The sequence below is a fragment of the Hyperolius riggenbachi genome, chromosome 3 (assembly GCF_040937935.1).
Source record: "Hyperolius riggenbachi isolate aHypRig1 chromosome 3, aHypRig1.pri, whole genome shotgun sequence".
Lineage (NCBI taxonomy): Eukaryota > Metazoa > Chordata > Amphibia > Anura > Hyperoliidae > Hyperolius > Hyperolius riggenbachi.
Window position 1 is genome coordinate 122,220,218 of NC_090648.1, and position 26,800 is coordinate 122,247,017.

The 26,800-nt window shown below is 48.0% G+C and overlaps 18 non-coding genes across 18 annotated transcripts; all 18 read right to left on the minus strand.

Annotated features, from left to right (window-relative positions):
• Positions 1 to 893: 893 nt before the first annotated feature.
• On the minus strand, positions 894 to 966 carry TRNAR-CCU (transfer RNA arginine (anticodon CCU)). Its single transcript has one exon. It is a non-coding gene; the product is annotated as a tRNA-Arg (tRNA).
• Positions 967 to 1,293: 327 nt separating this feature from the next.
• Positions 1,294 to 1,386, minus strand: TRNAI-UAU (transfer RNA isoleucine (anticodon UAU)). The gene is given in 2 exon segments: positions 1,294 to 1,329; positions 1,349 to 1,386. It is a non-coding gene; the product is annotated as a tRNA-Ile (tRNA).
• A 1,223-nt stretch (positions 1,387 to 2,609) lies between these two features.
• Positions 2,610 to 2,682, minus strand: TRNAR-UCU (transfer RNA arginine (anticodon UCU)). Its single transcript has one exon. It is a non-coding gene; the product is annotated as a tRNA-Arg (tRNA).
• Positions 2,683 to 3,009: 327 nt separating this feature from the next.
• Positions 3,010 to 3,102, minus strand: TRNAI-UAU (transfer RNA isoleucine (anticodon UAU)). The gene is given in 2 exon segments: positions 3,010 to 3,045; positions 3,065 to 3,102. It is a non-coding gene; the product is annotated as a tRNA-Ile (tRNA).
• A 1,245-nt stretch (positions 3,103 to 4,347) lies between these two features.
• TRNAR-CCU (transfer RNA arginine (anticodon CCU)) lies at positions 4,348 to 4,420 on the minus strand. Its single transcript has one exon. It is a non-coding gene; the product is annotated as a tRNA-Arg (tRNA).
• Positions 4,421 to 4,747: 327 nt separating this feature from the next.
• Positions 4,748 to 4,840, minus strand: TRNAI-UAU (transfer RNA isoleucine (anticodon UAU)). The gene is given in 2 exon segments: positions 4,748 to 4,783; positions 4,803 to 4,840. It is a non-coding gene; the product is annotated as a tRNA-Ile (tRNA).
• Positions 4,841 to 6,062: 1,222 nt separating this feature from the next.
• Positions 6,063 to 6,135, minus strand: TRNAR-CCU (transfer RNA arginine (anticodon CCU)). Its single transcript has one exon. It is a non-coding gene; the product is annotated as a tRNA-Arg (tRNA).
• A 327-nt stretch (positions 6,136 to 6,462) lies between these two features.
• Positions 6,463 to 6,555, minus strand: TRNAI-UAU (transfer RNA isoleucine (anticodon UAU)). Its single transcript is given in 2 exon segments — positions 6,463 to 6,498; positions 6,518 to 6,555. It is a non-coding gene; the product is annotated as a tRNA-Ile (tRNA).
• Positions 6,556 to 7,778: 1,223 nt separating this feature from the next.
• Positions 7,779 to 7,851, minus strand: TRNAR-CCU (transfer RNA arginine (anticodon CCU)). The gene has a single exon. It is a non-coding gene; the product is annotated as a tRNA-Arg (tRNA).
• Positions 7,852 to 8,178: 327 nt separating this feature from the next.
• Positions 8,179 to 8,271, minus strand: TRNAI-UAU (transfer RNA isoleucine (anticodon UAU)). The gene is given in 2 exon segments: positions 8,179 to 8,214; positions 8,234 to 8,271. It is a non-coding gene; the product is annotated as a tRNA-Ile (tRNA).
• A 1,222-nt stretch (positions 8,272 to 9,493) lies between these two features.
• TRNAR-CCU (transfer RNA arginine (anticodon CCU)) lies at positions 9,494 to 9,566 on the minus strand. Its single transcript has one exon. It is a non-coding gene; the product is annotated as a tRNA-Arg (tRNA).
• A 327-nt stretch (positions 9,567 to 9,893) lies between these two features.
• On the minus strand, positions 9,894 to 9,986 carry TRNAI-UAU (transfer RNA isoleucine (anticodon UAU)). The gene is given in 2 exon segments: positions 9,894 to 9,929; positions 9,949 to 9,986. It is a non-coding gene; the product is annotated as a tRNA-Ile (tRNA).
• Positions 9,987 to 11,208: 1,222 nt separating this feature from the next.
• TRNAR-CCU (transfer RNA arginine (anticodon CCU)) lies at positions 11,209 to 11,281 on the minus strand. The gene has a single exon. It is a non-coding gene; the product is annotated as a tRNA-Arg (tRNA).
• A 327-nt stretch (positions 11,282 to 11,608) lies between these two features.
• TRNAI-UAU (transfer RNA isoleucine (anticodon UAU)) lies at positions 11,609 to 11,701 on the minus strand. Its single transcript is given in 2 exon segments — positions 11,609 to 11,644; positions 11,664 to 11,701. It is a non-coding gene; the product is annotated as a tRNA-Ile (tRNA).
• A 1,222-nt stretch (positions 11,702 to 12,923) lies between these two features.
• Positions 12,924 to 12,996, minus strand: TRNAR-CCU (transfer RNA arginine (anticodon CCU)). The gene has a single exon. It is a non-coding gene; the product is annotated as a tRNA-Arg (tRNA).
• A 327-nt stretch (positions 12,997 to 13,323) lies between these two features.
• Positions 13,324 to 13,416, minus strand: TRNAI-UAU (transfer RNA isoleucine (anticodon UAU)). The gene is given in 2 exon segments: positions 13,324 to 13,359; positions 13,379 to 13,416. It is a non-coding gene; the product is annotated as a tRNA-Ile (tRNA).
• A 1,214-nt stretch (positions 13,417 to 14,630) lies between these two features.
• On the minus strand, positions 14,631 to 14,703 carry TRNAR-CCU (transfer RNA arginine (anticodon CCU)). The gene has a single exon. It is a non-coding gene; the product is annotated as a tRNA-Arg (tRNA).
• Positions 14,704 to 15,030: 327 nt separating this feature from the next.
• Positions 15,031 to 15,123, minus strand: TRNAI-UAU (transfer RNA isoleucine (anticodon UAU)). The gene is given in 2 exon segments: positions 15,031 to 15,066; positions 15,086 to 15,123. It is a non-coding gene; the product is annotated as a tRNA-Ile (tRNA).
• Between the last annotated feature and the right edge of the window lie 11,677 nt (positions 15,124 to 26,800).

Consider the following 26,800-nt stretch of genomic DNA (forward strand, 5'->3'; position numbering starts at 1 on the left):
TCTGGTCTGCTGCTAAATGTGCATGTTCCTACTGCATATAAGGCGATAATAAGGAAAAGCACACCTATCTCAAGTCATGTTTTATCCCCAGCAGGTGCCACTCCTCCAGAGTCGCAATGCAGTCGGCTGTGTTGGGCAGACTACACATGCAGGCATGATGCAGGGAATCCCTGGGGTATTTACTGGGCAAGGCGTATCTTACACACAGCACCCAAAATGACAGATTGAATTTATTATTATAGAAGATATAGATATATATGACAGCAGAGCCGGCCAATTGAGATGTTCACAATTGCGCATTGCATCTAGCTTTGAAGTGGGTCCGTGAAAATCAGCAGGAAGTGCATTTTGAAGGTGGATTTGCTATGATTTTCCATAGTGTGGTGACATGATAGTGACTTTACATTTCTTTGACCTTTTGTAACGAGATGTGGGATACCCATTGAAAGCCTTGTCGAATTTCAAGTGGACCTGAACTCAGAACGTCCTTTCTGCTCTAAAAGATACGCAACAGCATAACAACCTTTAAACAAGAAACATTTCTTTGTTACAGCTAATAGAAATCCTAAGATAAATCTGCACTGTTTCTACTTCCTGACTGATGGAAGCAGACATATTGTTAACAGGCTGTGCTTTCAAATGAGCTTATCTGCCATTGGCAGTCATGTGACCCAGGGTGATCACCACAACTAGTGATTAGACACAAATGAGGGGGACAGGCTAAAGTCTCTAAATACATACACAGGGTGCATTTCTCTATGTTCTCCTTCTTTCCTGTGCAAGAGTTCTGGTCCACTTTAAAAGCCTTTGGCAGCCATGAGAATCCAAGTCATTTGTATCAGAGTACAATGTGTGTTGGTATGCTACATGTAAGGGCCAAAGAAGGAATGTGCCACCCCAGATGGGACTCGAACCCACAATCCCTGGCTTAGGAGGCCAGTGCCTTATCCATTAGGCCACTGGGGCATGCTGCAGAAGTGCAGCAAGTAGGCTTTTGCTCCACAGAGACTGCACAATGCCTCTTGCAGCAAATGAGTTGCAAATGGACGTACTTCTTTTCCTTGTGTTTTGCCATGGATTTTGCAGGTGATATAGCTCTTGCCAGCTTCCTCCACTGCTCTTCAACAAGCAAAAGCATTGGTCTCATTCTTTTTGGTCCTCACTCAAAACAAGCTTCCCTTGTTGGGCAATGACAGCTCCTGCGTGTAGCAGTGGCATACTGGCACCCTTTGGCTTGAATGTTTTGGGTCATAGGAGAAAGGTGATTAAAGGAAGCAAAAGGGCAACTATCTCTGCTCCAGGTGAGGCTCGAACTCACAACCTCAGCATTGCTCAACAGATACTGTCTTATAAGTACCGCGCGCTAACCGATTGCGCCACTGGAGCTCCGTTGCTGCTGTTGGGGAGGTGCCTTTATCACCAGGACACTTGGCCTGTGATGCGTAACTCGTTAAAATGAAGCACATGTCATAAATCATTATAAGACCAAGTCAATTGTTTGTTAAGAAGAAAACCGGTAGAAGACAGGGAGCGTTTGTCCAAATCAGCAAGCCAAGGTGACTATTAAGATCATCTCCATAGAGGTGAGTGGACTTCAATGGAGGCTTGACACAGACTAGGAGCACACAATCACACTTTTTTTGTGGTGGTGAGAGAATAGGCCATGAGAGCAGGCTTTGAAAGCCATGAATACCTCTGAAAAGGTGTGAGATCATTCTGGTCTGCTGCTAAATGTGCATGTTCCTACTGCATAAAAGGCGATAATAAGGAAAAGCACACCTATCTCAAGTCATGTTTTATCCCCAGCAGGTGCCACTCCTCCAGAGTCGCAATGCAGTCGGCTGAGTTGGGCAGACTACACATGCAGGCATGATGCAGGGAATCCCTGGGGTATTTACTGGGCAAGGCGTATCTTACACACAGCACCCAAAATGACAGATTGAATTTATTATTATAGAAGATATAAATATATATGACAGCAGAGCCGGCCAATTGAGATGTTCACAATTGCGCGTTGCATCTAGCTTTGAAGTGGGTCCGTGAAAATCAGCAGGAAGTGCATTTTGAAGGTGGATTTGCTATGATTTTCCATAGTGTGGTGACATGATAGTGACTTTACATTTCTTTGACCTTTTGTAACGAGATGTGGGATACCCATTGAAAGCCTTGTCGAATTTCAAGTGGACCTGAACTCAGAACGTCCTTTCTGCTCTAAAAGATACGCAACAGCTTAACAACCTTTAAACAAGAAACATTTCTTTGTTACAGCTAATAGAAATCCTAAGATAAAATCTGCACTGTTTCTACTTCCTGACTGATGGAAGCAGACATATTGTTAACAGGCTGTGCTTTCAAATGAGCTTATCTGCCATTGGCAGTCATGTGACCCAGGGTGATCACCACAACTAGTGATTAGACACAAATGAGGGGGACAGGCTAAAGTCTCTAAATACATACACAGGGTGCATTTCTCTATGTTCTCCTTCTTTCCTGTGCAAGAGTTCTGGTCCACTTTAAAAGCCTTTGGCAGCCATGAGAATCCAAGTCATTTGTATCAGAGTACAATGTGTGTTGGTATGCTACATGTAAGGGCCAAAGAAGGAATGTGCCACCCCAGATGGGACTCAAACCCACAATCCCTGGCTTAGAAGGCCAGTGCCTTATCCATTAGGCCACTGGGGCATGCTGTAGAAGTGCAGCAAGTAGGCTTTTGCTCCACAGAGACTGCACAATGCCTCTTGCAGCAAATGAGTTGCAAATGGACGTACTTCTTTTCCTTGTGTTGTGCCATGGATTTTGCAGGTGATATAGCTCTTGCCAGCTTCCTCCACTGCTCTTCAACAAGCAAAAGCATTGGTCTCATTCTTTTTGGTCCTCACTCAAAACAAGCTTCCCTTGTTGGGCAATGACAGCTCCTGCGTGTAGCAGTGGCATACTGGCACCCTTTGGCTTGAATGTTTTGGGTCATAGGAGAAAGGTGATTAAAGGAAGCAAAAGGGCAACTATCTCTGCTCCAGGTGAGGCTCGAACTCACAACCTCAGCATTGCTCAACAGATACTGTCTTATAAGTACCGCGCGCTAACCGATTGCGCCACTGGAGCTCCGTTGCTGCTGTTGGGGAGGTGCCTTTATCACCAGGACACTTGGCCTGTGATGCGTAACTCGTTAAAATGAAGCACATGTCATAAATCATTATAAGACCAAGTCAATTGTTTGTTAAGAAGAAAACCGGTAGAAGACAGGGAGCGTTTGTCCAAATCAGCAAGCCAAGGTGACTATTAAGATCATCTCCATAGAGGTGAGTGGACTTCAATGGAGGCTTGACACAGACTAGGAGCACACAATCACACTTTTTTTGTGGTGGTGAGAGAATAGGCCATGAGAGCAGGCTTTGAAAGCCGTGAATACCTCTGAAAAGGTGTGAGATCATTCTGGTCTGCTGCTAAATGTGCATGTTCCTACTGCATATAAGGCGATAATAAGGAAAAGCACACCTATCTCAAGTCATGTTTTATCCCCAGCAGGTGCCACTCCTCCAGAGTCGCAATGCAGTCGGCTGAGTTGGGCAGACTACACATGCAGGCATGATGCAGGGAATCCCTGGGGTATTTACTGGGCAAGGCGTATCTTACACACAGCACCCAAAATGACAGATTGAATTTATTATTATAGAAGATATAAATATATATGACAGCAGAGCCGGCCAATTGAGATGTTCACAATTGCGCGTTGCATCTAGCTTTGAAGTGGGTCCGTGAAAATCAGCAGGAAGTGCATTTTGAAGGTGGATTTGCTATGATTTTCCATAGTGTGGTGACATGATAGTGACTTTACATTTCTTTGACCTTTTGTAACGAGATGTGGGATACCCATTGAAAGCCTTGTCGAATTTCAAGTGGACCTGAACTCAAAACGTCCTTTCTGCTCTAAAAGATACGCAACAGCATAACAACCTTTAAACAAGAAACATTTCTTTGTTACAGCTAATAGAAATCCTAAGATAAATCTGCACTGTTTCTACTTCCTGACTGATGGAAGCAGACATATTGTTAACAGGCTGTGCTTTCAAATGAGCTTATCTGCCATTGGCAGTCATGTGACCCAGGGTGATCACCACAACTAGTGATTAGACACAAATGAGGGGGACAGGCTAAAGTCTCTAAATACATAGAGACTTTACATAGATACCTCTGTTAAGGGTGCATTTCTCTATGTTCTCCTTCTTTCCTGTGCAAGAGTTCTGGTCCACTTTAAAAGCCTTTGGCAGCCATGAGAATCCAAGTCATTTGTATCAGAGTACAATGTGTGTTGGTATGCTACATGTAAGGGCCAAAGAAGGAATGTGCCACCCCAGATGGGACTCGAACCCACAATCCCTGGCTTAGGAGGCCAGTGCCTTATCCATTAGGCCACTGGGGCATGCTGTAGAAGTGCAGCAAGTAGGCTTTTGCTCCACAGAGACTGCACAATGCCTCTTGCAGCAAATGAGTTGCAAATGGACGTACTTCTTTTCCTTGTGTTGTGCCATGGATTTTGCAGGTGATATAGCTCTTGCCAGCTTCCTCCACTGCTCTTCAACAAGCAAAAGCATTGGTCTCATTCTTTTTGGTCCTCACTCAAAACAAGCTTCCCTTGTTGGGCAATGACAGCTCCTGCGTGTAGCAGTGGCATACTGGCACCCTTTGGCTTGAATGTTTTGGGTCATAGGAGAAAGGTGATTAAAGGAAGCAAAAGGGCAACTATCTCTGCTCCAGGTGAGGCTCGAACTCACAACCTCGGCATTGCTCAACAGATACTGTCTTATAAGTACCGCACGCTAACCGATTGCGCCACTGGAGCTCCGTTGTTGCTGTTGGGGAGGTGCCTTTATCACCAGGACACCTGGCCTGTGATGCGTAACTCGTTAAAATGAAGCACATGTCATAAATCATTATAAGACCAAGTCAATTGTTTGTTAAGAAGAAAACCGGTAGAAGACAGGGAGCGTTTGTCCAAATCAGCAAGCCAAGGTGACTATTAAGATCATCTCCATAGAGGTGAGTGGACTTCAATGGAGGCTTGACACAGACTAGGAGCACACAATCACACTTTTTTTGTGGTGGTGAGAGAATAGGCCATGAGAGCAGGCTTTGAAAGCCATGAATACCTCTGAAAAGGTGTGAGATCATTCTGGTCTGCTGCTAAATGTGCATGTTCCTACTGCATATAAGGCGATAATAAGGAAAAGCACACCTATCTCAAGTCATGTTTTATCCCCAGCAGGTGCCACTCCTCCAGAGTCGCAATGCAGTCGGCTGAGTTGGGCAGACTACACATGCAGGCATGATGCAGGGAATCCCTGGGGTATTTACTGGGCAAGGCGTATCTTACACACAGCACCCAAAATGACAGATTGAATTTATTATTATAGAAGATATAAATATATATGACAGCAGAGCCGGCCAATTGAGATGTTCACAATTGCGCGTTGCATCTAGCTTTGAAGTGGGTCCGTGAAAATCAGCAGGAAGTGCATTTTGAAGGTGGATTTGCTATGATTTTCCATAGTGTGGTGACATGATAGTGACTTTACATTTCTTTGACCTTTTGTAACGAGATGTGGGATACCCATTGAAAGCCTTGTCGAATTTCAAGTGGACCTGAACTCAGAACGTCCTTTCTGCTCTAAAAGATACGCAACAGCATAACAACCTTTAAACAAGAAACATTTCTTTGTTACAGCTAATAGAAATCCTAAGATAAATCTGCACTGTTTCTACTTCCTGACTGATGGAAGCAGACATATTGTTAACAGCCTGTGCTTTCAAATGAGCTTATCTGCCATTGGCAGTCATGTGACCCAGGGTGATCACCACAACTAGTGATTAGACACAAATGAGGGGGACAGGCTAAAGTCTCTAAATACATACACAGGGTGCATTTCTCTATGTTCTCCTTCTTTCCTGTGCAAGAGTTCTGGTCCACTTTAAAAGCCTTTGGCAGCCATGAGAATCCAAGTCATTTGTATCAGAGTACAATGTGAGTTGGTATGCTACATGTAAGGGCCAAAGAAGGAATGTGCCACCCCAGATGGGACTCGAACCCACAATCCCTGGCTTAGGAGGCCAGTGCCTTATCCATTAGGCCACTGGGGCATGCTGTAGAAGTGCAGCAAGTAGGCTTTTGCTCCACAGAGACTGCACAATGCCTCTTGCAGCAAATGAGTTGCAAATGGATGTACTTCTTTTCCTTGTGTTGTGCCATGGATTTTGCAGGTGATATAGCTCTTGCCAGCTTCCTCCACTGCTCTTCAACAAGCAAAAGCATTGGTCTCATTCTTTTTGGTCCTCACTCAAAACAAGCTTCCCTTGTTGGGCAATGACAGCTCCTGCGTGTAGCAGTGGCATACTGGCACCCTTTGGCTTGAATGTTTTGGGTCATAGGAGAAAGGTGATTAAAGGAAGCAAAAGGGCAACTATCTCTGCTCCAGGTGAGGCTCAAACTCACAACCTCAGCATTGCTCAACAGATACTGTCTTATAAGTACCGCGCGCTAACTGATTGCGCCACTGGAGCTCCGTTGCTGCTGTTGGGGAGGTGCCTTTATCACCAGGACACTTGGCCTGTGATGCGTAACTCGTTAAAATGAAGCACATGTCATAAATCATTATAAGACCAAGTCAATTGTTTGTTAAGAAGAAAACCGGTAGAAGACAGGGAGCGTTTGTCCAAATCAGCAAGCCAAGGTGACTATTAAGATCATCTCCATAGAGGTGAGTGGACTTCAATGGAGGCTTGACACAGACTAAGAGCACACAATCACACTTTTTTTTGTGGTGGTGAGAGAATAGGCCATGAGAGCAGGCTTTGAAAGCCATGAATTCCTCTGAAAAGGTGTGAGATCATTCTGGTCTGCTGCTAAATGTGCATGTTCCTACTGCATATAAGGCGATAATAAGGAAAAGAACACCTATCTCAAGTCATGTTTTATCCCCAGCAGGTGCCACTCCTCCAGAGTCGCAATGCAGTCGGCTGAGTTGGGCAGACTACACATGCAGGCATGATGCAGGGAATCCCTGGGGTATTTACTGGGCAAGGCGTATCTTACACACAGCACCCAAAATGACAGATTGAATTTATTATTATAGAAGATATAAATATATATGACAGCAGAGCCGGCCAATTGAGATGTTCACAATTGCGCGTTGCATCTAGCTTTGAAGTGGGTCCGTGAAAATCAGCAGGAAGTGCATTTTGAAGGTGGATTTGCTATGATTTTCCATAGTGTGGTGACATGATAGTGACTTTACATTTCTTTGACCTTTTGTAACGAGATGTGGGATACCCATTGAAAGCCTTGTCGAATTTCAAGTGGACCTGAACTCAGAACGTCCTTTCTGCTCTAAAAGATACGCAACAGCATAACAATCTTTAAACAAGAAACATTTCTTTGTTACAGCTAATAGAAATCCTAAGATAAATCTGCACTGTTTCTACTTCCTGACTGATGGAAGCAGACATATTGTTAACAGCCTGTGCTTTCAAATGAGCTTATCTGCCATTGGCAGTCATGTGACCCAGGGTGATCACCACAACTAGTGATTAGACACAAATGAGGGGGACAGGCTAAAGTCTCTAAATACATACACAGGGTGCATTTCTCTAGGTTTTCCTTCTTTCCTGTGCAAGAGTTCTGGTCCACTTTAAAAGCCTTTGGCAGCCATGAGAATCCAAGTCATTTGTATCAGAGTACAATGTGAGTTGGTATGCTACATGTACAGGCCAAAGAAGGAATGTGCCACCCCAGATGGGACTCGAACCCACAATCCCTGGCTTAGGAGGCCAGTGCCTTATCCATTAGGCCACTGGGGCATGCTGTAGAAGTGCAGCAAGTAGGCTTTTGCTCCACAGAGACTGCACAATGCCTCTTGCAGCAAATGAGTTGCAAATGGATGTACTTCTTTTCCTTGTGTTGTGCCATGGATTTTGCAGGTGATATAGCTCTTGCCAGCTTCCTCCACTGCTCTTCAACAAGCAAAAGCATTGGTCTCATTCTTTTTGGTCCTCACTCAAAACAAGCTTCCCTTGTTGGGCAATGACAGCTCCTGCGTGTAGCAGTGGCATACTGGCACCCTTTGGCTTGAATGTTTTGGGTCATAGGAGAAAGGTGATTAAAGGAAGCAAAAGGGCAACTATCTCTGCTCCAGGTGAGGCTCAAACTCACAACCTCAGCATTGCTCAACAGATACTGTCTTATAAGTACCGCGCGCTAACTGATTGCGCCACTGGAGCTCCGTTGCTGCTGTTGGGGAGGTGCCTTTATCACCAGGACACTTGGCCTGTGATGCGTAACTCATTAAAATGAAGCACATGTCATAAATCATTATAAGACCAAGTCAATTGTTTGTTAAGAAGAAAACCGGTAGAAGACAGGGAGCGTTTGTCCAAATCAGCAAGCCAAGGTGACTATTAAGATCATCTCCATAGAGGTGAGTGGACTTCAATGGAGGCTTGACACAGACTAAGAGCACACAATCACACTTTTTTTGTGGTGGTGAGAGAATAGCCAATGTGAGCAGGCTTTGAAAGCCATGAATACCTCTGAAAAGGTGTGAGATCATTCTGGTGTGCTGCTAAATGTGCATGTTCCTACTGCATATAAGGCGATAATAAGGAAAAGCACACCTATCTCAAGTCATGTTTTATCCCCAGCAGGTGCCACTCCTCCAGAGTCGCAATGCAGTCGGCTGAGTTGGGCAGACTACACATGCAGGCATGATGCAGGGAATCCCTGGGGTATTTACTGGGCAAGGCGTATCTTACACACAGCACCCAAAATGACAGATTGAATTTATTATTATAGAAGATATAAATATATATGACAGCAGAGCCGGCCAATTGAGATGTTCACAATTGCGCGTTGCATCTAGCTTTGAAGTGGGTCCGTGAAAATCAGCAGGAAGTGCATTTTGAAGGTGGATTTGCTATGATTTTCCATAGTGTGGTGACATGATAGTGACTTTACATTTCTTTGACCTTTTGTAACGAGATGTGGGATACCCATTGAAAGCCTTGTCGAATTTCAAGTGGACCTGAACTCAGAACGTCCTTTCTGCTCTAAAAGATACGCAACAGCATAACAACCTTTAAACAAGAAACATTTCTTTGTTACAGCTAATAGAAATCCTAAGATAAATCTGCACTGTTTCTACTTCCTGACTGATGGAAGCAGACATATTGTTAACAGGCTGTGCTTTCAAATGAGCTTATCTGCCATTGGCAGTCATGTGACCCAGGGTGATCACCACAACTAGTGATTAGACACAAATGAGGGGGACAGGCTAAAGTCTCTAAATACATACACAGGGTGCATTTCTCTATGTTCTCCTTCTTTCCTGTGCAAGAGTTCTGGTCCACTTTAAAAGCCTTTGGCAGCCATGAGAATCCAAGTCATTTGTATCAGAGTACAATGTGTGTTGGTATGCTACATGTAAGGGCCAAAGAAGGAATGTGCCACCCCAGATGGGACTCGAACCCACAATCCCTGGCTTAGGAGGCCAGTGCCTTATCCATTAGGCCACTGGGGCATGCTGTAGAAGTGCAGCAAGTAGGCTTTTGCTCCACAGAGACTGCACAATGCCTCTTGCAGCAAATGAGTTGCAAATGGACGTACTTCTTTTCCTTGTGTTGTGCCATGGATTTTGCAGGTGATATAGCTCTTGCCAGCTTCCTCCACTGCTCTTCAACAAGCAAAAGCATTGGTCTCATTCTTTTTGGTCCTCACTCAAAACAAGCTTCCCTTGTTGGGCAATGACAGCTCCTGCGTGTAGCAGTGGCATACTGGCACCCTTTGGCTTGAATGTTTTGGGTCATAGGAGAAAGGTGATTAAAGGAAGCAAAAGGGCAACTATCTCTGCTCCAGGTGAGGCTCAAACTCACAACCTCAGCATTGCTCAACAGATACTGTCTTATAAGTACCGCGCGCTAACCAATTGCGCCACTGGAGCTCCGTTGCTGCTGTTGGGGAGGTGCCTTTATCACCAGGACACTTGGCCTGTGATGCGTAACTCGTTAAAATGAAGCACATGTCATAAATCCTTATAAGATCAAGTCAATTGTTTGTTAAGAAGAAAACCGGTAGAAGACAGGGAGCGTTTGTCCAAATCAGCAAGCCAAGGTGACTATTAAGATCATCTCCATAGAGGTGAGTGGACTTCAATGGAGGCTTGACACAGACTAGGAGCACACAACCACACTTTTTTTGTGGTGGTGAGAGAATAGGCCATGAGAGCAGGCTTTGAAAGCCATGAATACCTCTGAAAAGGTGTGAGATCATTCTGGTCTGCTGCTAAATGTGCATGTTCCTACTGCATGTAAGGCGATAATAAGGAAAAGCACACCTATCTCAAGTCATGTTTTATCCCCAGCAGGTGCCACTCCTCCAGAGTCGCAATGCAGTCGGCTGAGTTGGGCAGACTACACATGCAGGCATGATGCAGGGAATCCCTGGGGTATTTACTGGGCAAGGCGTATCTTACACACAGCACCCAAAATGACAGATTGAATTTATTATTATAGAAGATATAAATATATATGACAGCAGAGCCGGCCAATTGAGATGTTCACAATTGCGCGTTGCATCTAGCTTTGAAGTGGGTCCGTGAAAATCAGCAGGAAGTGCATTTTGAAGGTGGATTTGCTATGATTTTCCATAGTGTGGTGACATGATAGTGACTTTACATTTCTTTGACCTTTTGTAACGAGATGTGGGATACCCATTGAAAGCCTTGTCGAATTTCAAGTGGACCTGAACTCAGAACGTCCTTTCTGCTCTAAAAGATACGCAACAGCATAACAACCTTTAAACAAGAAACATTTCTTTGTTACAGCTAATAGAAATCCTAAGAGAAATCTGCACTGTTTCTACTTCCTGACTGATGGAAGCAGACATATTGTTAACAGCCTGTGCTTTCAAATGAGCTTATCTGCCATTGGCAGTCATGTGACCCAGAGTGATCACCACAACTAGTGATTAGACACAAATGAGGGGGACAGGCTAAAGTCTCTAAATACATACACAGGGTGCATTTCTCTATGTTTTCCTTCTTTCCTGTGCAAGAGTTCTGGTCCACTTTAAAAGCCTTTGGCAGCCATGAGAATCCAAGTCATTTGTATCAGAGTACAATGTGTGTTGGTACGCTACATGTAAGGGCCAAAGAAGGAATGTGCCACCGCAGATGGGACTCGAACCCACAATCCCTGGCTTAGGAGGCCAGTGCCTTATCCATTAGGCCACTGGGGCATGCTGTAGAAGTGCAGCAAGTAGGCTTTTGCTCCACAGAGACTGCACAATGCCTCTTGCAGCAAATGAGTTGCAAATGGACGTACTTCTTTTCCTTGTGTTGTGCCATGGATTTTGCAGGTGATATAGCTCTTGCCAGCTTCCTCCACTGCTCTTCAACAAGCAAAAGCATTGGTCTCATTCTTTTTGGTCCTCACTCAAAACAAGCTTCCCTTGTTGGGCAATGACAGCTCCTGCGTGTAGCAGTGGCATACTGGCACCCTTTGGCTTGAATGTTTTGGGTCATAGGAGAAAGGTGATTAAAGGAAGCAAAAGGGCAACTATCTCTGCTCCAGGTGAGGCTCGAACTCACAACCTCAGCATTGCTCAACAGATACTGTCTTATAAGTACCGCGCGCTAACCGATTGCGCCACTGGAGCTCCGTTGCTGCTGTTGGGGAGGTGCCTTTATCACCAGGACACTTGGCCTGTGATGCGTAACTCGTTAAAATGAAGCACATGTCATAAATCATTATAAGACCAAGTCAATTGTTTGTTAAGAAGAAAACCGGTAGAAGACAGGGAGCGTTTGTCCAAATCAGCAAGCCAAGGTGACTATTAAGATCATCTCCATAGAGGTGAGTGGACTTCAATGGAGGCTTGACACAGACTAGGAGCACACAATCACACTTTTTTTGTGGTGGTGAGAGAATAGGCCATGAGAGCAGGCTTTGAAAGCCATGAATACCTCTGAAAAGGTGTGAGATCATTCTGGTCTGCTGCTAAATGTGCATGTTCCTACTGCATATAAGGCGATAATAAGGAAAAGCACACCTATCTCAAGTCATGTTTTATCCCCAGCAGGTGCCACTCCTCCAGAGTCGCAATGCAGTCGGCTGAGTTGGGCAGACTACACATGCAGGCATGATGCAGGGAATCCCTGGGGTATTTACTGGGCAAGGCGTATCTTACACACAGCACCTAAAATGACAGATTGAATTTATTATTATAGAAGATATAAATATATATGACAGCAGAGCCGGCCAATTGAGATGTTCACAATTGCGCGTTGCATCTAGCTTTGAAGTGGGTCCGTGAAAATCAGCAGGAAGTGCATTTTGAAGGTGGATTTGCTATGATTTTCCATAGTGTGGTGACATGATAGTGACTTTACATTTCTTTGACCTTTTGTAACGAGATGTGGGATACCCATTGAAAGCCTTGTCAAATTTCAAGTGGACCTGAACTCAGAACGTCCTTTCTGCTCTAAAAGATACTCAACAGCATAACAACCTTTAAACAAGAAACATTTCTTTGTTACAGCTAATAGAAATCCTAAGATAAATCTGCACTGTTTCTACTTCCTGACTGATGGAAGCAGACATATTGTTAACAGGCTGTGCTTTCAAATGAGCTTATCTGCCATTGGCAGTCATGTGACCCAGGGTGATCACCACAACTAGTGATTAGACACAAATGAGGGGGACAGGCTAAAGTCTCTAAATACATACACAGGGTGCATTTCTCTATGTTTTCCTTCTTTCCTGTGCAAGAGTTCTGGTCCACTTTAAAAGCCTTTGGCAGCCATGAGAATCCAAGTCATTTGTATCAGAGTACAATGTGAGTTGGTATGCTACATGTAAGGGCCAAAGAAGGAATGTGCCACCCCAGATGGGACTCAAACCCACAATCCCTGGCTTAGGAGGCCAGTGCCTTATCCATTAGGCCACTGGGGCATGCTGTAGAAGTGCAGCAAGTAGGCTTTTGCTCCACAGAGACTGCACAATGCCTCTTGCAGCAAATGAGTTGCAAATGGACGTACTTCTTTTCCTTGTGTTGTGCCATGGATTTTGCAGGTGATATAGCTCTTGCCAGCTTCCTCCACTGCTCTTCAACAAGCAAAAGCATTGGTCTCATTCTTTTTGGTCCTCACTCAAAACAAGCTTCCCTTGTTGGGCAATGACAGCTCCTGCGTGTAGCAGTGGCATACTGGCACCCTTTGGCTTGAATGTTTTGGGTCATAGGAGAAAGGTGATTAAAGGAAGCAAAAGGGCAACTATCTCTGCTCCAGGTGAGGCTCGAACTCACAACCTCAGCATTGCTCAACAGATACTGTCTTATAAGTACCGCGCGCTAACCGATTGCGCCACTGGAGCTCCGTTGCTGCTGTTGGGGAGGTGCCTTTATCACCAGGACACTTGGCCTGTGATGCGTAACTCGTTAAAATGAAGCACATGTCATAAATCATTATAAGACCAAGTCAATTGTTTGTTAAGAAGAAAACCGGTAGAAGACAGGGAGCGTTTGTCCAAATCAGCAAGCCAAGGTGACTATTAAGATCATCTCCATAGAGGTGAGTGGACTTCAATGGAGGCTTGACACAGACTAGGAGCACACAATCACACTTTTTTTGTGGTGGTGAGAGAATAGGCCATGAGAGCAGGCTTTGAAAGCCATGAATACCTCTGAAAAGGTGTGAGATCATTCTGGTCTGCTGCTAAATGTGCATGTTCCTACTGCATATAAGGCGATAATAAGGAAAAGCACACCTATCTCAAGTCATGTTTTATCCCCAGCAGGTGCCACTCCTCCAGAGTCGCAATGCAGTCGGCTGAGTTGGGCAGACTACACATGCAGGCATGATGCAGGGAATCCCTGGGGTATTTACTGGGCAAGGCGTATCTTACACACAGCACCCAAAATGACAGATTGAATTTATTATTATAGAAGATATAAATATATATGACAGCAGAGCCGGCCAATTGAGATGTTCACAATTGCGCGTTGCATCTAGCTTTGAAGTGGGTCCGTGAAAATCAGCAGGAAGTGCATTTTGAAGGTGGATTTGCTATGATTTTCCATAGTGTGGTGACATGATAGTGACTTTACATTTCTTTGACCTTTTGTAACGAGATGTGGGATACCCATTGAAAGCCTTGTCAAATTTCAAGTGGACCTGAACTCAGAACGTCCTTTCTGCTCTAAAAGATACGCAACAGCATAACAACCTTTAAACAAGAAACATTTCTTTGTTACAGCTAATAGAAATCCTAAGATAAATCTGCACTGTTTCTACTTCCTGACTGATGGAAGCAGACATATTGTTAACAGCCTGTGCTTTCAAATGAGCTTATCTGCCATTGGCAGTCATGTGACCCAGGGTGATCACCACAACTAGTGATTAGACACAAATGAGGGGGACAGGCTAAAGTCTCTAAATACATACACAGGGTGCATTTCTCTATGTTCTCCTTCTTTCCTGTGCAAGAGTTCTGGTCCACTTTAAAAGCCTTTGGCAGCCATGAGAATCCAAGTCATTTGTATCAGAGTACAATGTGTGTTGGTATGCTACATGTAAGAAGGAATGTGCCACCCCAGATGGGACTCGAACCCACAATCCCTGGCTTAGGAGGCCAGTGCCTTATCCATTAGGCCACTGGGGCATGCTGTAGAAGTGCAGCAAGTAGGCTTTTGCTCCACAGAGACTGCACAATGCCTCTTGCAGCAAATGAGTTGCAAATGGACGTACTTCTTTTCCTTGTGTTGTGCCATGGATTTTGCAGGTGATATAGCTCTTGCCAGCTTCCTCCACTGCTCTTCAACAAGCAAAAGCATTGGTCTCATTCTTTTTGGTCCTCACTCAAAACAAGCTTCCCTTGTTGGGCAATGACAGCTCCTGCGTGTAGCAGTGGCATATTGGCACCCTTTGGCTTGAATGTTTTGGGTCATAGGAGAAAGGTGATTAAAGGAAGCAAAAGGGCAACTATCTCTGCTCCAGGTGAGGCTCGAACTCACAACCTCGGCATTGCTCAACAGATACTGTCTTATAAGTACCGCACGCTAACCGATTGCGCCACTGGAGCACCATTGCTGCTGTTGGGGAGGTGCCTTTATCACCAGGACACTTGGCCTGTGATGCGTAACTCGTTAAAATGAAGCACATGTCATAAATCATTATAAGACCAAGTCAATTGTTTGTTAAGAAGAAAACCGGTAGAAGACAGGGAGCGTTTGTCCAAATCAGCAAGCCAAGGTGACTATTAAGATCATCTCCATAGAGGTGAGTGGACTTCAATGGAGGCTTGACACAGACTAGGAGCACACAATCACACTTTTTTTGTGGTGGTTAGAGAATAGGCCATGAGAGCAGGCTTTGAAAGCCATGAATAGTACCTCTGAAAAGGTGTGAGATCATTCTGGTCTGCTGCTAAATGTGCATGTCCCTACTGCATATAAGGCGATAATAAGGAAAAGCACACCTATCTCAAGTCATGTTTTATCCCCAGCAGGTGCCACTCCTCCAGAGTCGCAATGCAGTTGGCTGTGTTGGGCAGACTACACATGCAGGCATGATGCAGGGAATCCCTGGGGTATTTACTGGGCAAGGTGTATCTTACACATAGCACCCAAAATGGCAGATAGAGGTGCTCTGTGTCTAATCACAGCAGCACCATGACCTCTGCGGGTTCCTTGCGAACCCGACAGGGTTAATTTTGGGGTAGGAGTGGTTTGGGCTGGGAGGTTTGAGCGGATTGGCCGGGGGGCGGGGTTAGCGCCAGGAAGATCAGGAGGGCTGGAGGATAACGGACGTTATCCTCCATTAGACAGCGAAAGTGAACGGACGTTCACTGTAGCTGCAGAGCAGGGAGCCATGGCGGACAGGGGCACGGCAGAGCTAGCGCGCTACCTCCAGGAGGAGAGCGCGAGGATAGGAGACAGATGGCTGCAGCAGCTGCTCGCAGCCATCCCGACGGCCAGTAATGCGGCGGCCAGCAGTGCGGGGGTGTCAGGGCAGGTAGCGGAGGACAGGCCCAGACGCACGAGGAGGCCCACGGACTGGCTCTCCCCTTCTCCACCCGCCACTAGAACACGTGTGGCCAGCGGGGACAGGACTTCCACCAGGGCCGGCACAAGCAGCGGTGGGGTAAGTGCACGGGGGAGAGGCTCTGGGTCTCGTGCTGGGCTGGCAGCTGGCAGAGGTGGCGGAGGAAAGAAGGGGAAAGGAAAAGGCCCCAAGAAGGGGAGAGGGAACGGAGGCAGAAGCGGGGGGAGGAGAGGAGGCCTGAGGCATCCTCAGCCCCCAGATTGCCTGATGCAGCTCCCGGGCCCTCGAGGGCACTGGCGCAGAGCGTGCAGGTTTTTGTGCAGCAGGCCAGGGCGGGGGGGTCGGCACAAGCAGGGGGGGCGACACCCGGGGACGAGTACAGCAGGGGTGCGGGGGTCAGTGCAGCAAGTCAGCAGGACGGCGGGGGAGGGGGAGCAGGGCCCAGTTCAGGTTACACAGGAGTCCCACATACAGCAGTGCAAGCAGGGGGGTTGCAGCCGAATTTTGGGCAAGATGCAGGGGGTAGACAGGTTGGTTGGCTGGGAGCGGGGGGAAGCAATTTTCAGCCCCCGTACGGGGGGGCTCAGGGGGTGGGGCAGGAAGGTAGCTGGGTGGCGGGGGGCCCGGCCATTTCAGGGCCTAATTACCAGTGGCAGGCATTAGGGGCGGGCGGAGGTGTAGGGCAGCCAGGCGGAGGGCAAATTAGTCAGGTAGGGGTTACATGGGGTCCAGCTCAGTTGTCTCGGGTCCATGCTTTGCCTTCTCAGATGGATGTGGCCAGAGCGTGATCGGTGGGACACCTCGGCCCGCTGGTAACTCCGTCCGGGCCTGGATGTCGGATGGACACAGAGGCAGCAAGGACGTTGGGAAGTCGAGCCCCAGATGGCAGGAGTGATACACCTGCGCATCTTTCAGGTGAGACAATTGCACATATGCCACAAGCGGTTTTACCATTAGATGTTCATAGTAGTGGATCTACGCTAAAAGGTTTCATAGATGGGGTACTGTTAGGAAACGCGGAAGAGCCGCCGCCATGAGCCAGCGGCGGGCGGCTCTTTCCGCGCGCAGGGTTGCTGCACACGGAGAGGCAGCCGCCTCTCAGCACGAGGCGGCTGTCTCCGTGCGGACACACGTGGAGAGCGGGGAAACTGCCGCGTCAGACGCGGTGGTTGGTCCGCATATCCCCGCTGCGGAGACACCGCAGAGCGGGGCTGCTGTGGCTGGGACTCGTAGTCCCTCTGAGGGTAGAGTGACGCGCGCGCGCGCACTCAGGCAAAAGTTTTATGGTAATCAGGAGGGAGTCAGCTGATCAGGCTGGTCAGCTGACTCTAGCTCCAGTCCTCATTGGTCCAGAACTTAGGGTGGTGCTGGGGGGACATCTGGCTATATATACTGCTGGCTGTTCACTTGCTCCTTGTCTGGCGTTGCGATCACGTATGTGGGAGCACCCAGATCCGTAGTCAGATCCGCAAGTGTGCCGGGACCAGCTGGAGCTGTAATCCTACACTTAGCTAGATTATTTGATAGCTAAAGTACTAGTTTGATTGTGATTATCTGTTTTGACCTATTGCCTGCCTAGACTATCCTCCTGAACTCTGATCTTGTACCTCGATATTTCTGATACTCTGTTGCCGAACCCCGGCTCGTTCCTTGACTCTGCTTCTGCCTCCTGATTTTGTACCCCGATATATCTGATACCCCGTTGCTGAACCCTGCCTGTACTTTGACTCCGCCTTTGCCTCCTGATCTTGTACTTTATCTGTCCGTGTGTGTTCGACCTGGCTTGTCCGACCTCGAGAACCGACCTTACTGTTAGAGGCGGTTCCTCGCTCTGTTAGTAACCCTTCCTCCTGAAGGTTACTTCCAGTCTGTCCTTCCTACTGTCAGTCTTACTCCTCCCGTCTTGGAGAGCTCAGGTCTGCGGAAAGAATCTGTGCAGTACTTCTTGCGGCACTGAGGCCTAGTCCTCTAAGTGTTACTGTTACACCTAACACTACACTCTACTCAGGCGATCAGAGGTTAGTTTGTATATCGGATTATCGGTGAGACTGCAGATCACTTATAATCTGGTATATATCTGTATTTCCGGTGATACTGCAGATCACCGGTAATCAGATACTCTCTGCGCCCACCGATCGTTACAGAACGCCAGACCAAAAATGCAAACGGACGCACACACTGACCGTCTGGGCGCACTTGCCACTTCGGTGGAAAACATCAACCAAGTGCTGGGTAGCTACAGGACTATGATTGATGTCCTATCAGGCTCTGTGCAAACCCTTCAGACGTCAGTTGATTCCGTGCGATCTTCTCCTAGTGCTGACATACGTATGCCAGTACCTGATAAATTTTCCGGCCACAAGTCTGACTTCCGGAATTTTAGGAGTAGAGTGTTGTCATACTTCGAGCTGAGACCCCGATCCTCGGGGACTGAGACCCAACGGGTTATATTTATTAAAACATTGTTAACCGGTGATTCCCAGACCTGGGCATACAATCTGCCTCCCACTGATACTGCTCTAACTTCGGTAGAGGAATTTTTTAAGGCCATGGCCGTAATATACGATGACCCCGACCTTGCGGCTACCTCTGAACGCAAGCTCAAACTTTTGCGGCAAGGTAGAGGCTCAGTCGAGGATCACGCGGCTGAGTTCCGCAGATGGTCTGTGACCGCCAGATTTGATAACTTTGCTCTGATGGATTATTTCCTGTCTGGGCTGTCGGAAGAGGTCTCTGATTTGATGTTAACCTTACCCGAGCCCAGAACAGTCAATGAGGCCATAGCATCGGCCATCCGAGTTGATCGTCGACTACGCCATCAGAGGCAGACTAGGGGCAGTCACCGTGCCAGGGGACTTCGTATGCGGCACCTTCTGCTGCGTCCTCAGTGACAGCATCTCCTCCTGTCTCACCTCCTCCGGCCTTGTCTCCACCTGAGCCAATGCAAATTGGTCGATCCAAACTGACCCAGGTGGAGCGAAGGCGGAGAATATCAGAACAACTGTGCCTGTATTGTGCAGAAACAGGGCATAGGGTGCGAAACTGCCCTAATAAGCCGGGAAACGGGTCTGCCTAGGAGTAGTGGGGAGTGACACCCTAGGCACTTCATTCTCACCCCAAAAAGAGAAGAAGTTACTTCTTCCCTGTACAATTACATGGGATAACAAGTCTGTATCTACTGAGGCTTTTATTGATTCTGGCTCAGCGGCTAATTTTATGAACATTGAATTTGCTCAGGAGTTGGGTATTCCTCTCACTCCAGTAAGTCCTCCCATTCAGGTCACGGCAGTGGACGATTCCCCTCTGCAACGGGATCGTCCCCTGTTGCAGACTCCGCAGATGAAGGTCACGATAGGGGTACTACATGGGGAACAACTACAGTTTTTTGTGTTGCACATGTCAACCTCCACTATCATCCTAGGCATGCCATGGTTACAAGTCCACTCTCCACAAATAGATTGGACTATAGGTCAGGTAACCAGATGGTCTGATCATTGTCACCAACAGTGTTTAGGGAAGGTGACATTGGGTCAGACCAAGATTTACGTGGAGGGTGTCCCCGAGGTCTATTCCGAGTTTTCTGATGTATTCTGCCCCAAGGCGGCTGATCAATTACCCCCTCATCGTCCGTTCGATTGCCCCATTGATCTCCGTGCTGGTTGTATGCCCCCTAGGGGTCATCTGTATAACTTGTCCGGTCCCGAGAAGATGGCTATGCAGGAATACATTCGTGACAACTTGGCCAAGGGGTTCATCCAGCCCTCCCGGTCTCCCGCTGGGGCCGGTTTCTTCTTCGTTAAGAAGAAAGACGGGGGTCTTCGACCCTGTATCGATTACCGGGGTCTCAATAAGATCACGGTGAAAAATCGCTATCCGTTACCATTGATAGACGATCTATTCACGCAGGTCACTACTGCAAAGATCTTCTCCAAGTTGGATCTGAGGGGGGCGTACAACCTAATCCGCATAAGAAGGGGCGATGAATGGAAGACGGCCTTTAACACACCCGATGGGCATTACGAGTATTTAGTGATGCCCTTCGGGCTGTGCAATGCGCCAGCCGTCTTCCAGGAACTAATCAATGAGGTATTCCGAGAGGTATTGGGGAGATTCGTACTAGTATATCTCGATGATATACTAATCTACTCCAATAACCTCTCTGAGCACAGAGTTCACGTAAAATTTGTCCTGAACAAACTAAGGCAAAATATGCTCTATGCTAAGGTGGAAACGTGCATTTTTGAAGTGACCACGGTCACGTTCCTAGGTTATGTAATTTCCACCTCGGGCCTCTCAATGGATCCCGCCAAGGTCACTGCCGTGTTGGAGTGGCCACAGCCAGTTGGGTTGAAGGCCCTACAGAGATTTTTAGGGTTCGCAAATTATTACAGGAGGTTCATTAAGGGGTACTCCACGTTAGTTGCCCCCCTTACCAGTCTCACGAAAAAAGGGGCGGATACCAACCACTGGTCTCCTGAAGCCGTGGCGGCATTTGTTCATTTAAAGAAATTATTTTGCTCAGCACCAATTTTAAGACATGTGGATACGTCCTTTCCCTTTATCGTGGAGGTGGATGCCTCGGAGGTTGGGGTGGGGGCAGTGCTGTCTCAACGGTCTGGGTTACAAGGCAGATTACATCCGTGTGCTTATTTCTCCCGCAGGTTTTCACCTGCACAAAGAAATTACGACATAGGCAACCGGGAACTTCTGGCCATTAAATTGGCATTTGAAGAATGGCGCCACTGGTTAGAAGGGGCAGAACACACGATCACGGTGTATACTGATCACAAGAATCTGGAATACATCGAGGGGGCTAAGAGACTAAGTCCCCGACAGGCCCGGTGGTCTCTATTTTTTACGAGGTTCAGGTTTATAATCACGTACACTCCAGGCAGTAAAAACGTCAAGGCAGATGCCCTCTCCAGGTGTTTTGAACTAGAGACAGCACAGCCACCCGCTCCTGAGTCCATTATCCCGCAGAAACTGGTGTTGGCCGCCACGGACACTTGGGAGGATTGGACAGAGATTTTGGGTCCCTTCCAGCAGGATGTTCCTGAGGGGAGACCCGAGGGAGTAATGTTTATTCCATTGCCATTTCGTTTACAAATCCTGCAACTCTTTCACGCTCATAAGAATGCTGGTCACCCTGGGGCTGCCAGAACGCAGGATCTGATTGCCAGGTGTGCTTGGTGGCCTTCATTGGCAACTGATTGTAAGGAATATGTCAGGGAGTGTGCGGTATGCGCCAAGAATAAACCCTCCCAGCTGGCACCTGTAGGAAGGTTGCAGCCTTTGCCCACCCCGAGTGAGCCATGGACCCACTTGTCCATGGATTTCGTAGGGGAATTGCCCAGGTCTGAAGGCATGTCTGTTATTTGGGTGGTAGTCGACCGGTTTAGCAAAATGGCCCATTTTGTGCCCCTGAAAGGACTCCCCTCGGCTCAAGAATTGGCCGAATTGTTTATCATTCACATCTTCCGGCTGCATGGCATTCCGGAAGACATTGTGTGTGATAGGGGAGTCCAATTTGTGTCTGGATTCTGGAGGGCATTTTGCCACCAAATGGGCATGAAATTGTCTTTTTCGTCCGGCTACCACCCACAGACTAATGGGCAGACTGAACGAATCAATCAGTCGTTAGAGCAATTCCTAAGGTGTTACGTTGCGGAGGCACAGAGCGACTGGGTGAAATTCCTGCCTTTCGCGGAATTCGCCCAAAATAATCTGAAGAATGCCTCGTTGGGGTTTTCTCCATTCCAGATTGTGACAGGAAGGTCACCCAAATTCTCCCCTTTTCCAGTTGTCTCATCCCCATTTCCAGCACTAGAGGGGTGGCAGAGGTCACTCAGGGACAAGTGGGGAATTGTTAAGGGGAATTTGCAGAAGGCTTTCCAGAGTCAGAAGGGTCAAGCAGATAAGAGACGGTCCGTGGAATGGAAGTTTCAGCCAGCTGATTTAGTCTGGGTGTCCACACGTCACTTGACCCTGAAGCAGCCATCTGCCAAACTGGGTCCCAGGTTTGTGGGTCCATTTCCCGTGACTAAAAGAATTAATGACGTTACTTACACTATTGATCTTCCTGCCAGCATGCGGGGCGTAAGGTTGTTCCACGTGTCCCTGCTTAAACCAGCAAGAGCCGCCGCCATGAGCCAGCGGCGGGCGGCTCTTTCCGCGCGCAGGGTTGCTGCACACGGAGAGGCAGCCGCCTCTCAGCACGAGGCGGCTGTCTCCGTGCGGACACACGTGGAGAGCGGGGAAACCGCCGCGTCAGACGCGGCGGTTGGTCCGCATATCCCCGCTGCGGAGACACCGCAGAGCGGGGCTGCTGTGGCTGGGACTCGTAGTCCCTCTGAGGATAGAGTGACGCGCGCGCGCGCACTCAGGCAAAAGTTTTATGGTAATCAGGAGGGAGTCAGCTGATCAGGCTGGTCAGCTGACTCTAGCTCCAGTCCTCATTGGTCCAGCACTTAGGGTGGTGCTGGGGGGACATCTGGCTATATATACTGCTGGCTGTTCACTTGCTCCTTGTCTGGCGTTGCGATCACATATGTGGGAGCACCCAGATCCGTAGTCAGATCCGCAAGTGTGCCGGGACCAGCTGGAGCTGTAATCCTACACTTAGCTAGATTATTTGATAGCTAAAGTACTAGTTTGATTGTGATTATCTGTTTTGACCTATTGCCTGCCTAGACTATCCTCCTGAACTCTGATCTTGTACCTCGATATTTCTGATACTCTGTTGCCGAACCCCGGCTCGTTCCTTGACTCTGCTTCTGCCTCCTGATTTTGTACCCCGATATATCTGATACCCCATTGCTGAACCCTGCCTGTACTTTGACTCCGCCTTTGCCTCCTGATCTTGTACTTTATCTGTCCGTGTGTGTTCGACCTGGCTTGTCCGACCTCGAGAACCGACCTTACTGTTAGAGGCGGTTCCTCGCTCTGTTAGTAACCCTTCCTCCTGAAGGTTACTTCCAGTCTGTCCTTCCTACTGTCAGTCTGACTCCTCACATCTTGGAGAGCTCAGGTCTGCGGAAGGAATCTGTGCAGTACTTCTTGCGGCACTGAGGCCTAGTCCTCTAAGTGGTACTGTTACACCTAACACTACACTCTACTCAGGCGATCAGAGGTTAGTTTGTATATCGGATTATCGGTGAGACTGCAGATCACTTATAATCTGGTATATATCTGTATTTCCGGTGATACTGCAGATCACCGGTAGTCAGATACTCTCTGCGCCCACCGATCGTTACAGGTACGTTCTCTTTTGGATAGGCTGGAGCCAGCGGTCACAACCGTGAGCAATAGTGGCCCGGCCGCGAATGTGGGTGGAGTTTGGGGGGGCAGTTCTTCCGGGCGGAGGCCACGGTAGTGAGCGAGGAGCGAGAGGAGACGGTGGTTGAAAGGGCGGGGGACAAGGAGAAGAGGGTTCCTATATCAGATTTTGCAAGGGGCCATTCATACACGTGTTATGAAAGTCCCCTGGGTGCACATTTAAAGACTGAGGTCAAGGAGAAGATCTGGAAGAGGGAGTATGTGGACATTTTCACACTGCTCCCACTCGAACGTTTTAACATTGAACGATGGATAAAGGGCGAGGAGCACAGAAAAGAGGAGGAGGAGGATAGGCGTCGTTTTCGTTTAATTCCCCGCACATTCGGAAATTGGTTACAGGTCTTTACAATTTTAGGCAGCGTGATAGGGGAGAAGACTCCTGAAAAATGCACTCCTCTTTTCTGTTACCTTGATGCTATATGGGAAGCGCATAGGACGTATGGGGGAATGGCTTGGCTTAGGTACGATGAACAATTTCGTCAAAGTATGTCAGTACAGCAAGACCTAGCCTGGCATCATAGGGATATTGGGATATGGTTGAGGGTGATGAATACGAAATGGGGGGTGTACTCGACGCCGGGTTCCCAATTGTCGTTTCCGAGCAGCGCAGCCCCTTCAGGCGGGGGAGGGGGGGCGACAGGAGGGGGGCGAAAGGGCACATGTTGGGCTTTTAATGATTCCTACTGTAAATTTGTGGCAACCTGCAAGTTCAAGCATGAATGCAATTCATTGCGGGGGGGGTCACCCGCCCTCAAAATGTTTCCGGAAGGGAAAGAGTGGCGGCTTTCGGAGACAAGGGGAGGGTTCTGGAAAAAGGGATGACGCCAGTGAGCCTAGAGGCGATGCTGCCCTGGCTCGAGCGTTATGAGAACGTCCAAAGTGCAAAGTTGCTCTGTGATGGTTTCCAAGAGGGCTTTCGAATCCCGTCGAAAGTGAAGTTCAGGTCGTCCCCAAAAAAGAATTTGAAGTCTGCCAGAGAGCACCCGGGAATAGTGCGTGACAAACTAGTGAAAGAGGTGCAGTTGGGTAGGATGGCGGGCCCGTTTTCTGAGCCGCCTTGGCCGGATCTCATACTTTCCCCCTTGGGTGTTGTTCCCAAAAAGGAGGCAGGCAAGTTCAGACTGATTCACCACCTCTCCTTTCCCAAAGGGGGGTTGGTGAATGATGGTATAGCAAAGGAATTGGCGTCTGTAAATTATGCACCTTTTGACAAAGCTCTGGGTATGGTCAGAGAGGCAAGGACAGGGGCCCTCATGGCAAAAACTGACATAGAGTCCGCCTTTCGACTGCTTCAGGTTCATCCGGAGAGCATGATGTTATTGGGCTGCTATTTCGAGGGAGGGTTTTTGTAACAATTGGTGTAACACAGAGAGGGTCTGATTACCGGTGATCTGCAGTAACACCGAGAATACAGAATATACCCGATTATTGATGATCTGCAGTATCACCGATAATCAGATATATCTTCTAACCTCTGGACACCTGAGAGATGAGAGTGTTTGGTGCAACAGTAATACTTTGAGGAACGCACCCGTAAGATAGGTGCTAGACAGTAAGAGCTACTGCTATGGATCAGATTCCTTCCACAGGTCTGATGCTCCCCAAGGAGCGGAGCCAGGCTGAGACAGTGGGAAGGACAGAACGTGAGTGACACCAATGGGCAGTGTCACTAACAGATCTGTGAACTATCTCTTAACAGGAGAGATAGTTCTCGAGGTAGGACAGGCCAGGTCGTAAACACACGGACAGATACAGTAGAGAGACAGGAGACAGATGCAGAATCCAGGAACTAGCAGAGTTTGGCAACAAGGTATCAGTAGGACAAAGGTACAGAATCAGAGATCAGAAGAATGGTCAGGAAGGCAGAAGGTCATAACAGATAATCAACAATGCCTAAGCTTGAGTGTGAGCTCCAAGATTCTCACACTCCAGGGACTAGACTAGATAATAACAATAATACAGATGGTACTGAATTCCTAGACTAAGGTGTGAGTTCCTTGGCCATCAACACCTTGGAAACTGGTTTAGATAATAATACAGATAATAACAGAATTCCTAGGCTAAGGTGTGAGCTCCGTGATCATCAACACCTACGAAACTGTCTAATAAACACAGATACTGACAAGGTCTGAGTGCTACCACGTAGTGATCGCAACGCCAGACACCAGATGAATGACCAGCACCCAGTATATATACACCAGCGCTCTCCAGCACCTCCCCTAAGTGCTGGACCAATGAAAGTAGCTGAAATTGTCAGTTGACCCCCTTCTGACTGCCATAAAGACCCTGCCTCTCTGCGCGAGCGCGCGCGTCCTCCTAAACCAGTGTGGACTATCAGTCCCAGCCACACCAGTCATGTGTTGTAATGTTTCTGCTGTGTTGGATGCGGAATCCGCCGCACCGCTGTCCATGCGTGTGGCGTTTTCTCCGCATTCCGCACTACCGAGAGGAGCAGGCCTATGCATGCAACTTGCCGCATTGGACGCGGAATCCGCCGCCCTGTTGCTTGAGCATGCGGCGGTTTCTGCGCGCCAGCTGCCATGTTGAACGCGGAATCAGCCGCCTTACTCTGAGTATTAGCGGCGGCCTTTCCGCGTTTCCTCACAGTTTTATGTGGATCGAGCTTTGCCCATGGGGTGTTCAATTTCATGTGCTCTCTTCGAGGCTTTTAGCACCTTCTTGGAATGGGTAGTGCGGGAGAGTTCGGGATTTCAGGCCATTACGCATTACTTAGATGATTTTTTCTGGGTGTCGGCGGCGAGATCTCGTTGATGCGAACTGTTATTGGGGGAGGTGAGTAGGATTTTTAGGGAGTTTGGGGTACCAATTGCTGCTGATAAGACGGAAGGACCATCGACAGTTTTGAAGTTTTTAGTGTGATGAAACGCGGAAGAGCCGCTGCCTCTCAAGGTGAGGCAGCTGTTTCCGCGTCCAGCATGGCGTCACAACGCGGAAAAAACGCTGCATGCCGCATAGGCAGAGCGGCGGAATCTGCATTGGGAACGGCGGAATCCGCATTGGGAACGGCGGAATCCGCATTGGTAACGGCGGAATCCGCATTGGAGGCGGCTCCCACACTCGGTTCACTGGATACATTGCAAAACAGTACTGGTGTGGCTGGGACTGATAGTCCACCTAGATTCAGAGTGACACGCGCGCGCGCACAGAGGCCGAGCTTAAATAACAGCCAGAAGGGAGTCAGCTGACCAGGCGGGTCAGCTGACATTTTCCACTACTCTCATTGGTCCAGCAATTAGGGAGGTCCTGGAGAGGTCCTTGTGTATATATACTGCTGGCTGTTCACTTGCTCTTTGTCTGGCGTTGCGAACACATACGTGGGAGCACTCAGACCCGTAGTCAGATCCTTAAGTGTGCCGGGA